Source organism: Pithys albifrons, chromosome 1, assembly GCF_047495875.1.
Source record: "Pithys albifrons albifrons isolate INPA30051 chromosome 1, PitAlb_v1, whole genome shotgun sequence".
NCBI classification, from domain to species: domain Eukaryota; kingdom Metazoa; phylum Chordata; class Aves; order Passeriformes; family Thamnophilidae; genus Pithys; species Pithys albifrons.
Genome location: NC_092458.1, coordinates 126,601,815 through 126,614,570, shown reverse-complemented (window position 1 = coordinate 126,614,570; position 12,756 = coordinate 126,601,815). Strand labels below are relative to the sequence as shown.

General features: G+C 57.7%; 1 protein-coding gene across 3 annotated transcripts in view; it reads left to right on the top strand.

The window, feature by feature from the left end:
- STIM1 (stromal interaction molecule 1) overlaps window positions 1-12,756 on the top strand; it is an 80,678-nt gene that overhangs the window by 15,284 nt on the left and 52,638 nt on the right. The window lies entirely within an intron of this gene.

Genomic DNA, 12,756 nt, shown 5'->3' with positions numbered 1-12,756 from the left:
GAGGAGGGAAACTCCTGTCTCATTTTCCTCTTTATGCTGCTGCTGGAGGGAACATTCCCTCCTGGAGGGTTGGAGCCCATAGAGTGGGTTTTTTCCTAATTAGTGAGGCATTAAAAACAACCCAAGGAGCCTGGACTCGTATTCCTGACTCACCTGTGAGGATTTGGCACAGAATTTCCCTGATAACTGAGCTGTGTGTGAGGATTTGGCACAGAATTTCCCTGATAGCTGAGCTGTGTGTGAGGATTTGGCACAGAATTTCCCTGATAACTGAGCTGTGTGTGAGGATTTGGCACAGAATTTCCCTGATAACTGAGCTGTGTGTGAGGATTTGGCACAGAATTTCCCTGATAACTGAGCTGTGTGTGTGAGGATTTGGCACAGAATTTCCCTGATAACTGAGCTGTGTGTGTGAGGATTTGGCACAGAATTTCCCTGATAACTGAGCTGTGTGTGTGAGGATTTGGCACAGAATTTCCCTGATAACTGAGACCTGTGTGTGAGGATTTGGCACAGAATTTCCCTGGTAACTGAGACCTGTGTGTGAGGATTTGGAACAGAATTTCCCTGATAACTGTGTGAGGATTTGGCACAGAATTTCCCTGATAACTGACTGTGTGTGAGGATTTGGCACAGAATTTCCCTGATAACTGTGTGAGGATTTGGCACAGAATTTCCCTGATAACTGACTGTGTGTGAGGATTTGGCACAGAATTTCCCTGATAACTGTGTGAGGATTTGGCACAGAATTTCCCTGATAACTGACTGTGTGTGAGGATTTGGCACAGAATTTCCCTGATAACTGACTGTGTGTGAGGATTTGGCACAGAATTTCCCTGATAACTGAGCTGTGTGTGTGAGGATTTGGCACAGAATTTCCCTGATAACTGAGCTGTGTGTGTGAGGATTTGGCACAGAATTTCCCTGATAACTGAGCTGTGTGTGAGGATTTGGCACAGAATTTCCCTGATAACTGAGACCTGTGTGAGGATTTGGCACAGAATTTCCCTGATAACCGTGTGAGGATTTGGCACAGAATTTCCCTGATAACCGTGTGAGGATTTGGCACAGAATTTCCCTGATAACCGTGTGAGGATTTGGCACAGAATTTCCCTGATAACCGTGTGAGGATTTGGCACAAAATTTCCCTGGGAACTGGAGTTGTCCCTTTGGGAAAGGCAGTGCTGAGTCAGCACAGCCCCTGCAGCCCAGCAGGACACAAATATCCCAGGATTTTACACCCTCACAGGGGATTCCAGTCCAGGTACCCCCGTGTTGCTGCTCAGCCCCCTGTTCTGCTGTGCCCCCAGTCCTGGGGGAGCTGCAGGGGATCACCCCTGAGTTTAAAAACTCCACTTTGGGGAATGTTGGGCTCTTTGAGGGATAAAGGTGTGATGTTGGGTTTGCTGTGCCCCCAGCTCAGCTGCTGGCTCTGCTCCTTGGCTCTGCCAGCTGAGAGGGATTTAGGAGGGGTTTATCTGGGGCCTGATGATGGCTAAACTTAGTGCTGAGTGTCCTGGCTCGGGGTGGAAACGCTGCAGGGGTGACACTGCTGCTCTGGGGAGGGGACACTGGGCTGGCTCTGCTGGGCAGGAGGGACACTGGGGACACGCAGCTCCCTCCTGGTGCCTCTGGGGGTTCTCTCAGGTCAGCTGATGGAGCCTGAAAATATAAAACTGAAAAAATAAGACAAATTTTCCCCCCTCTGAGTGAAGTTGCCAAAAGACTTGGCAAATGGAGCTTCCCAGCCCCAGCCAGGTGAGCTGGGGGTGGAAGGAGCTGCTTTTCTGTGTCTGTCTCAGGAAGGGCCCAGATTCAGATTTTTTTTGGAGTTTCATTTTTAAGCTGACTATGACAATAATATTCTGTTGGTCTCCCCTTGTGCAGTAATGAAAATACTTCCAATGTGCACACTGAAAGCTGCTGTTTTCTCAGGTTTGGTGGTTTATCTCGTGCAGAAAGTCTTGGTCCCTCCCACATGTATTTTTATATTTTAAACAAGGCCAGTTTTTGTGATTTGGAAGCACATCAGTGAAGGAGCCAGAGCTCTGCTGGGAGCTCTGCTGGGCTCAATTAACCTCCACATAAACAAAGGGGTCTGTTTTCCCCTGCTGCCAGTGGGCAATTTCCTTGATTCCCATGTTGGTCCCAAACCCTTCCAAGCTGCTGTTTGATCCAACTGGAGCTTCCTATTCCATGGGGAGTGTGTTCCACCCTCCAGGTGCTTCACTGAGGGGCTCTGGGGGTCAGGGGCTCTCCCTTGGAGGGAATGCTGTTATTCCAAGGGGACTGCTGTCATGGGTGACATTCCCAGTACAGCATTCCCAGCCCTTGGGGTGGGATGAGGATGCAGGATGGGGACAGGAGTGGGGTCCTGCTCACTGGGGCTCCTCCATCGGTGATTTGGGATCCGGGCACTGCCACGGGGTGTGAGGGCAGGGAAACCACGGCTGTGATCCCACCCAACCCAGGGATGCAGCCCTGCTGGAATCTCTGCATGTCCCATGGCTGCCCAGGGCTCCCTCCTGGAGGGTTTGTGGATGCTGGAGAGGGAGCCTGAGGACTGTGTGTGTGTGCCCTGGGTGTGCCCAGCCCTTGGACAGAGCTCAGACTCCTCTCGGATCAGCCTCTCCCAGTGCCCTGGGCTGGTGATCACAGTGGGGTTGGATCAAGGGTTGGATCAAAGGTTGGACTTGATGGTCTCAGAGGTCTGTTCCAACCCAACTGATTCTCTGATTCTGTGATTCTGTGAAAGGCTTGAGGCAAAGTGAGCTGCTGTCTGGGGGGAACCCAACCCAGTTGGATTTGCAGCAGGTTCTGCCCTGGTTCCTGGTGCAGCTCCCTGGGCAGGCTCAGGGGGGGCTCAGCAGTGGGTTCAGCAGGGGCAGGGGGGGCTGGGCTGGGCTGAGGAAAACTTTGGGGAGTTCCTTCCTCGGGTTTTTGCTTACACAGCATGAGTGTGAAATGCTGACCCCAACAGTGACTGTGTCACAGCAGAGCTGTCCCTGGGAGCCCTTCCCTGTGTGCTGAGGGTCAGGAGCAGCTTGTCCAAGCACTTCCCAGCTTGCCCTTTAAGGCTTTTTTATTGCTGCAAGAGCCTTGACGATTTTGGGAAGTCTCTCTGGGGAAGGAGCTGAATGGTTTGGGATCACTCCAAAGTGCCTGCTGTGTGTGCTCTGCTCCTCAGGGCACCAGGTGTGGGAGGTGCCCTCTCCACATGGATCTTCCAGGCCAAGGGGGAGGTTCCAGGAGCTGCTGAAATGGGAACCTCACCTGAGGTTTGTGGCTGATGGAATCACTGCATGTCATTGCTGGAAAATGTTCCCTCCTTTCCAGCACAAGAGGGAACGGGCTCAGGCTGGGCCAGGGGAGGCTCAGGTTGGACAAGAGGAGGAATTTCTGCCTGGAAAGGGTGGGCAGGCACTGGCAGGGGCTGCCCAGGGAGGGTTGGAGTGCCCAGCCCTGGAGGTGCCCAGGGCAGGACTGGCTGTGGCACTGAGTGCTCTGGGCTGGGGGACAAGGTGGGCATTGGGCACAGGGTGGGCTCCAGGGGCTGGCAGGGCTGTGCCAAGGTGGGCATGGGGCACAGGGTGGGCTCCAGGGGCTGGCAGGGCTGTGCCAAGGTGGGCATGGGGCACAGGGTGGGCTCCAGGGGCTGGCAGGGCTGTGCCAAGGTGGGCATGGGGCACAGGGTGGGCTCCAGGGGCTGGCAGGGCTTTGCCAAGGTGGGCATGGGGCACAGGGTGGGCTCCAGGGGCTGGCAGGGCTGTGCCAACCTCAGGGATTCTCAGATTCCCTCCTGGTTTTGGCAGCACCCTCAGGTGTGATGGCCTAGAAGTGCCACCTGCTGTGATGTGCCACCTCCTGTGATGTGCCACCTCCTGCTGCCCCTGGACCCCTCCAGGATGAGCAGCCTCAGAGTTTCAGTGGTGCTTTTAGTCAGTGTCTGTTCCAGGAAGCTCCTCTGTCCCTGGTCACCCCCAGAAATCAGTCATTTTGGGAGAGGAGTGACTTGGCTGGGGGGGATTCTCCCCCTGTCTCCTCCAAGAGCCGCATTCCCATCTCCCAGTGTGGAACTGTTGCTTCCAGTGACTCATTCCAAGACTTTCATCTGAAATTGGTGTTTTAGTAACAACCTTTTCCAGGGGGGCAGCAGTGTGGAAAGGGAGCTGTGCAGGAGCAGTTTCCTTGCCTGAGCTTTGGGAACTGGGGGATAATGGAGTGGCTGGGAAAGGGTTTTATTCCCAAAAAGTCACACCAGTGGCTGCAGGAGGCTGTTGAGGTTGGATAATGGCCCCGTGTTTTCCATGTGGTGGTTTCCAGCTGGCTCTGCCCCTGGGTGCCGTGGGGATGGGCAGCACCTGCCCTGGGCAGGGCCTTGCCCTCTTGGAGTTGTCCTTGAGTGGGAGGGAAGGACTTTGTTGGGAAGGCAGGAGCAGCTGCAGCAGGACCCTTATCCCAGGGATGGTGGGTTGGGAGCAGGAGCTCATCCCTGCAGGAACATGTGCCATGTGTCCTGCTCTCCAGGGTTCCTGTGGAATGGAACTCATCAGCTCCTGGTGAGACACATGAGGGATGAATAAGGCTGGAATTGGGAGAAGCTGCCCTTGTATGGCAGCCTGGGAATGGTGGCACTGCATTGGATTGGCTGGGGAGCAGCTTGTCTGGGGAGGGACCACGGGGAGTCCTGGAAACCTGGGCTGGTGGGCAGGAGGAGGAGGAGGAGACCAGGCAATGCAGGGAAGAGCATTTCTAGGTGTCCATGTTCCTCCTGGGGCACTTGGCTCCCTCAGCCAACCTCTGAGGCTGAGAAGGTGAGGCAGACCCGGGCTGGGAGCCTGGACTTTGGATCAGCCTGTGCTCTCCATCCTGGGCCTCCAGCATGGGATGGACGTGGAGCTACTGGAGCAAGTCCAGAGCAGCCCATGGAGATGCTCCAGGGCTGGATCCCCTCTGTGCTGGGACAGGCTGGGAGAGCTGGGGGGTCACCTGGGGAAGGGAAGGATCCAGGGAGACCCAAGAGCCCCTTCCAGTGCCCAAAGGGGCTCCAGGAGAGCTGGAGAGGGACTGGGGACAAGGGATGGAGGGACAGGACAAGGGGAATGGCTTCAAACTGAAGGAGGGCAGGGATAGGTGGGATATTGGGCAGGAGTTGCTGACTGGGAGGGTGGGCAGGCCCTGGCACAGGGTGGGCAGAGCAGCTGTGGCTGCCCCATCCCTGGGAGTGTCCCAGGCCAGGCTGGACAGGGCTTGGAGCAGCCTGGGCTGGTGGGAGGTGTCCCTGCCCATGGCAGGGGTGGCACTGGGGGGGCTTTGGGGTCCCTCCCAACCCAACCCAGTCCTGGATTCCATGGTTTATTAGTAAATACTGAATGCAAGAGGGGAATTCTCTATTCCTCTGCCACCTTGTGAGATCTACCCAAAATTCCTGCCTCTATTTGGTGAGCTGTCCTGCTCCTGCTGTTCCTGCCCTGTGTCACTCCAGGACTGGGCACTGGCTCTGGAGAGGCTCAGATGTGATGGAATGGAACAGCACAAACCTTGTGGGCTTGTCTTTGATTTCTTGAGCCTCCTTTGGTGTCTCCTGTTCTTCAGGCAGGAGTGACTCACTCGTCCATTATGTGGTTTCCTGACTTGTAGCAATTTCTCTCTCGGTTCAAGCTCCCAGTGAGGCGTGTGGTGTCCCGCTGGGAGCTGTGGGCTGGGGCTGAGCTGACTCACAGCACCACTGATGGGGCTCAGAGTCCTCCTGCTCCTCACTGGGGGCTGCCAAGGTACCTGAAACACCACCTGGGGCTGCCCCATCCCTGGGAGTGTCCCAGGCCAGGTTGGACAGGGCTTGGAGCAGCCTGGGCTGGTGGGAGGTGTCCCTGCCATGGCAGGGGTGGCACTGGGTGGGCCTTGGGGTCCCTCCCAACCCGTTCTGGGAATCTAAAAATCACTGTAATGGTGGTTTGGGCAGTGGGATGATGTTGTTGTGTCTCTGCAGAGCAGGAAGGCTGATCTGTGTCCCTGAGAGCCACAGGGTTGGCCCATCCCACCAGTTCCTCCAGTGCAGAGATTGTGGGTCCTCCTGCCCAGCTGTGCCCCAGCCACACCTGCCCCAGCATTCCCAAAACATGGAATAGCAGAGGTCTGGATTGTATGGGACCACCAGGCTGATCCCGTGCCATGGGCAGGGACACCTCCCACCAGCCCAGGCTGCTCCAAGCCCTGTCCAGCCTGGCCTGGGACACTCCCAGGGATGGGGCAGCCACAGCTGCTCTGCCCACCCTGTGCCAGGGCCTGCCCACCCTCCCAGCCAGCAATTCCTGCCCAATATCTAACATAAATCTCTCCTGTTTTAGTTTCAATCCATCCCCCATGTCCTACCTCTGTCTGCCCATCCAAACACCCTGTCCCGTTGGTTTTGGGTGGCCTGGGCTGTGGGTACAGGTGAATGACCCAGTTCTGCCCCACACAGGGAGTGGGGCTGTGTGACCCCTCACATTACTGTGCCTGTTGTTACACAGGAACCCAATCCCCAGTTATTGCAGCTCCTGAGAAGCTCCTGCCCGTGGGATATTTTGGATTCTGCTGCTCCTCCAGAGAAGGCCCTGACTGGTGTTTTGGGCAGGCTGTGGGCAGAGCTGTGTTGCCTGCAGGGTGGTACCCAAACAGCTCCTGTTATCTTGTTTGTTCAGCCCAGAGAAACATCCCAGTCCTTGGGCCCAGGGAGAGCCAACAAAGATCCCTGCGGAAGGAAACGGGTGGCAGTGCCCTCTGAGGCAGGAGCACCCCAGCACAGGGTGCCCAGGGCTGTCTGGGGAGGTTTGGGAGCCACAGGGAGTGTGGGATCATTCCCAGAAACTGCTGGAGGGGTGGGCACAGTGGGCACAGCGGGTACAGTGTTGGGGCAGCACAGCAGGAGGGGTGGGGTGGGCACAGCGGGTACAGTGTTGGGGCAGCACAGCAGGAGGGGTGGGCACAGTGGGCACAGCGGGTACAGTATTGGGGCAGCACAGCAGGAGGGGTGGGATGGGCACAGCGGGTACAGTGTTGGGGCAGCACAGCAGGAGGGGTGGGGTGGGCACAGCGGGTACAGTGTTGGGGCAGCACAGCAGGAGGGGTGGGGTGGGCACAGCGGGTACAGTGTTGGGGCAGCACAGCAGGAGGGGTGGGGTGGGCACAGCGGGTACAGTGTTGGGGCAGCACAGCAGGAGGGGTGGGATGGGCACAGCGGGTACAGTGTTGGGGCAGCACAGCAGGAGGGGTGGGGTGGGCACAGCGGGTACAGTGTTGGGGCAGCACAGCAGGAGGGGTGGGGTGGGCACAGCGGGTACAGTGTTGGGGCAGCACAGCAGGAGGGGTGGGGTGGGTACAGTGGGTACAGTGTTGGGGCAGCACAGCAGGAGGGGTGGGGTGGGTACAGTGGGTACAGTGTTGGGGCAGCACAGCAGGAGGGGTGGGGTGGGTACAGTGGGTACAGTGTTGGGGCAGCACAGCAGGAGGGGTTGGGTGGGCACAGCGGGTACAGTGTTGGGGCAGCACAGCAGGAGGGGTGGGCACAGTGGGCACAGCGGGTACAGTGTTGGGGCAGCACAGCAGGAGGGGTGGGCACAGTGGGCACAGCGGGTACAGTGTTGGGGCAGCACAGCAGGAGGGGTGGGCACAGTGGGTACAGTGGGTACAGTGTTGGGGCAGCACAGCAGGAGGGGTGGGGTGGGCACAGCGGGTACAGTGTTGGGGCAGCACAGCAGGAGGGGTGGGGTGGGCACTGCCAGCTCTGGCACATCCAGGGCTGGGGCTGGGCCTTGTGCCCCCCTCCCCAGCAGGGAAATAGCCTCGATTTGGGGAGTGTCTGATCTGGGGGGGAAGTTCTTAATGGGGTGGGAAGAGCAAAGAGTGGGGTGACAGAGGTTGGGGTGGGGGGATTGTGTGGGAGTCAGGGATGGAGGGGGAGGGTGTCTGGAAGAAATGGGCTGGTAGTAAATCCGTGCATTGTTGCTTGGAGAGGATGCAAAGGGCTGATTGCTCTGAATTAGGAGGGAGGTGATGGCAGTAAATAAGGGCTGAGGGTGTGCCAAGGAGAGGAGCCCATCAGTGGAGGAGATTTGGATGTTCTGATTGAATGTCAGCTCCCAGCTGTACAATAACATCACTTGGCTGCTTCATTCCTTCCTGTCCCTGCCTTCTCCTGCTGGTGGGGCCAGGAGGCTCCATGGCCCCCTGAGGGCTCCCTCCTGCATCTGTGTCACCCTGTGTGGCCCTGTCATCCCGATCCTGAGGGACCAGGGCATGTCCAGGGCAGGGGGGGCGGGTTTGGCCCCAGGAATTGGGCAGGGCCTGTTCCTGTTCCTGGGCACTGTCAGATGGTTTGTGAGCATTTGGGGTTTGACCTTCCAGCAGAGACGCCCAAGGGTGTTGGTTCTTTCTTTAAAAGTCTCTGGAGATCAAACAGTCCAATCTCTGCTTGGATTTACATTTTTTCTAGACTGTTTAATCTGAGTTGGGTACAAGGGGCTGGTTTTTCACATCCTGGAAGCTGCTTCCTTAGGGAGAAAAAGGCTGTCTTTGAACTCCTGCTAAAACTTCCATCGTCACTGAAGGTTGGATGGGGCTTGGAACAATCTGGGATAGTGGGAGGTGTCCCTGCCATGGCAGGGGTGGCACTGGGTGAGCTTTGAGGTCCTTCCAATCCAAACCAGTCTGGGATTCTGTGAAATGGAAGTGGCTGAGTGCAGTGAGTTCCTGTGGAACTGCTCCAGACCCTGCTGTTCCAGGGGTGATGGGGACACCAGGGGACATCCCAGGGGTGGTGGGGACACCAGGGAGCATCCCAGGGGTGATGGGGACACCGGGGGACATCCCAGGGGAGTGATGGGGACACCGGGGGACATCCGAGAGGTGATGGGGACACCGGGGGACATCCCAGGGGGGTGATGGGGACACAGGCTCAGGAATATTTCAGTGTCTTGGGGGAGAGAGGCTCTGCTTTGTCTGCTGTGAGGAAACTCCTTCAGCTGCCGTGTTACACATCCCGAAACTGCAGGGAAAATCACCCTTGGAGCTTCCAGGCTCTGTGGGAGGTGGGAACATGGGTGAGGTCCATACTGGTCACAGAACTCCAGACTGGTTTGGGTTGAAAGGACCTTAAAGATTGCCCAGTGCCACCCCTGCCATGGCAGGGACACCTCCCACCAGCCCAGGCTGCTCCAAGCCCTGTCCAGCCTGGCCTGGGACACTCCCAGGGATGGGACAGCCACAGCTGCTCTGCCCACCCTGTGCCAGGGCCTGCCCACCCTCCCAGCCAGCAATTCCTTCCCAATATCCCATCCAGCCCTGCCCTCTGGCAGAGTCACACGTTGCTGCCTTCCAGAGCAAACCTTGGTGTGCTGGCTCTGCAGCTCCCAGGGATGGAGTTGGACTGCCAAGGAAACCAGGGCACAGGGACCAGGGAAAGGAGCATGTGCTGAAACCCCTGTTTGATAAATCCACCTTTTTTTAAAGAAAGGGGTTTATTTGTGAGTTCCCCGTGGGTTTGTGGCTGTGACTCGTTAAACCTGGAGCGGGGGCTGCCAGTCCTCTCTGTGGTAAAGGATTTCCAGCTGTGCAGTGTCAGCTGGGAGTATGAAACCCTCTGAGTGCTGTCCTGACACAGTGGGCATGGCTGGATCCTCCTGGAGCTCTGTCCAGGCCCTGCAGTTACAGCTGCACACCCAGGATTGTTCCCCTGCCCTCTGCCTGCTGTGCCTCTGCTCTGCAGCATCCCAGGCTTCCCTTTCCTTTTGCTTGCCCCTCCAGAGGGGTGGCAATCCCTGGATCCATCCCTTACCCAGCAGTGCAGTGCCCCGGCTGGAATTCCCGGAGCTGTCCTGGTTGAAGGCCGGGGCTGAGGGAGGAGCCCCGAGCACGGAAGTTCAGCCGAGCCCTTGTTTACAGGGTGAAATATGTAAACGCTGCTTTTTCCCCAAATATAGGGCTTGTTGCCTGGCTGCCCTCCCGCTGTTTATAAAGCAGTTTGTAAATGACAGCCCGAATAATTAAGCTGCTGTTTGGGGCTGCTGCAGAGCTCAGAGCGGGGGGAGCAGCTCCAGGGGCTGCTGCAGAGTGAGGGGCCTCGGGAAGGATGGGGGGAACCCAAAATTAAACACTGGAGTGTCCCATGAGAAAGGCCAGGGCTGGAGTGGGATGGTTTGGTGTTCAGGGACCCCTGGGGGTGGTCCCTCCAGAGCTGCTTGTCCAGGTCTGTGTCCTGTTGGGCTTTGGCTGTCCCCATGGTTGGAGCCTCCACAGCTCGGGGCAACTTGGGCCAGTCGGGGCCACCAGAAGAGACACTTTTGTACTTGTTCATAGACCAAACCCGACCCAAAGGGCTTTCCATTGGAGATGAGAATGGCTTGAGTTGCACCAGGGGAGGTTTAGGTTGGATATTGGGAAAATTCCTTCGTGGGAAGGGCTGTCCAGCCCTGGCACAGCTGCCCAGGGCACGGGTGGATCCCCATCCCTGGAGGGGTTTAAAAGCCACGGGGATGTGGCACTTGGGGACATGGTTAGTGGTGGCACTTGGGGACATGGGTTAGTGGTGGCCTTGGCAGTGCTGGGTGATGGTTGGACTCGGTGGTGCCTGAGGACTTTTCCAGCCTCTGTGATTGTGTGAAATTCCAGCTCTTGCTCTGCTGTAGCGCTCAGGCTGAGCTGCCTGTTGGTGATCGGGGTGGTGGCACCTTTGGGGTGGCAGCAGGACCCCCAGCAGGCTGAGGGAAGGACATTGCAAAGGGCCTTTGGTGGGGACTGAGAGGGCTGGGTGTGAGTGGGGAATGAGGGACAGGGCTGCGTGTGAGTGGGGAATGAGGGACAGGGGACTGGGTGTGAGTGGGGAATGAGGGACAGGACGGGTGTGAGTGGGGAATGAGGGACAGGGCTGGGTGTGAGTGGGGAATGAGGGACAGGGCTGGGTGTGAGTGGGGAATGAGGGACAGGGCTGGGTGTGAGTGGGGAATGAGGGACAGAGGGACGGGTGTGAGTGGGGAATGAGGGACAGGGCTGGGTGTGAGTGGGGAATGAGGGACAGGGCTGGGTGTGAGTGGGGAATGAGGGACAGAGGGACGGGTGTGAGTGGGGAATGAGGGACAGGGCTGGGTGTGAGTGGGGAATGAGGGACAGGGCTGGGTGTGAGTGGGGAATGAGGGACAGGACTGGGTGTGAGTGGGGAATGAGGGACAGAGGGACGGGTGTGAGTGGGGAATGAGGGACAGGGGACTAGGTGTGAGTGGGGAATGAGGGACAGGGGACTGGGTGTGAGTGGGGAATGAGGGACAGGACGGGTGTGAGTGGGGAATGAGGGACAGGACGGGTGTGAGTGGGGAATGAGGGACAGAGGGTGGGTGTGAGTGGGGAATGAGGGACAGGACGGGTGTGAGTGGGGAATGAGGGACAGAGGGACGGGTGTGAGTGGGGAATGAGGGACAGGGCTGGGTGTGAGTGGGGAATGAGGGACAGGGCTGGGTGTGAGTGGGGAATGAGGGACAGGGCTGGGTGTGAGTGGGGAATGAGGGACAGGGCTGGGTGTGAGTGGGGAATGAGGGACAGAGGGACGGGTGTGAGTGGGGAATGAGGGACAGGGCTGGGTGTGAGTGGGGAATGAGGGACAGGACTGGGTGTGAGTGGGGAATGAGGGACAGAGGATGGGTGTGAGTGGGGAATGAGGGACAGGGCTGGGTGTGAGTGGGGAATGAGGGACAGAGGGACGGGTGTGAGTGGGGAATGAGGGACAGAGGGACGGGTGTGAGTGGGGAATGAGGGACAGAGGGACGGGTGTGAGTGGGGAATGAGGGACAGGGCTGGGTGTGAGTGGGGAATGAGGGACAGAGGGTGGGTGTGAGTGGGGAATGAGGGACAGAGGGCTGGGTGTGAGTGGGGAATGAGGGACAGAGGATGGGTGTGAGTGGGGAATGAGGGACAGGGCTGGGTGTGAGTGGGGAGCAATGGCCACAGGAGGGATGCAGAGCTGGGAGAAGGGATTTAAAGCTGGCCCGTGTGGATGTGCCCAGGTTACTGGGAGGGACAAGGACCTCTTTGTTCTTCCCACTGAGGGTGATAATGGGGAGATAAAACCGAGCCTGGAGGCACCAAACGGCAGGATGAGACAAGAGGCTCCTGCTGACTCAGAGAGGTGCGGTGGGAGGGGAGGTGATGGTGTCAGACCCCGGGGGCTCCAGGAGTCCCAGCCCTGGGCAGGGCCAGGCACGGGTCTCTTCTGGAAGCTGCTGTAGCAAAACTCAGGGCTGGGCATGCTGGGAGAAGATTTGCTTAAACAAAGCCAATATCAGACTCATTTTGAGGCTTTTGCTCTCTGAAGGTGCCATAATAGGGTGTGTTGGAATGACCTGTCATTAGTGTCCCAGGCCAGGCTGGATGGGGCTTGGAGCAACCTGGGACAGTGGAAGGTGTCCCTGTGGGAACGGAGGAGCTTTGAGATCCCTCCAACCCAAACCATTGGATGATTTTGCAGTGTGATCTTTAGGCTTGATCTTCCATCGGTGAGGGGAAGGAGGCTGGCCCTGCTCTTGGTTCCTGCATTTTGGGTGGTTTTGGGCTGCAGCCCTGGGGATAAGAGGGAAGGGGATAACAGGGAGGGGAATGGCCCATCCTGGCTGCTGACACCTCGGGACCATTCTGTTATCAGTGCAGGGTCTTCAGCTGATTAAATCACTCCTGCCCCATATTCAAACTCTTTCTGGCCTTGATAAGAACCCCGAATTCCTCCCTATTTTC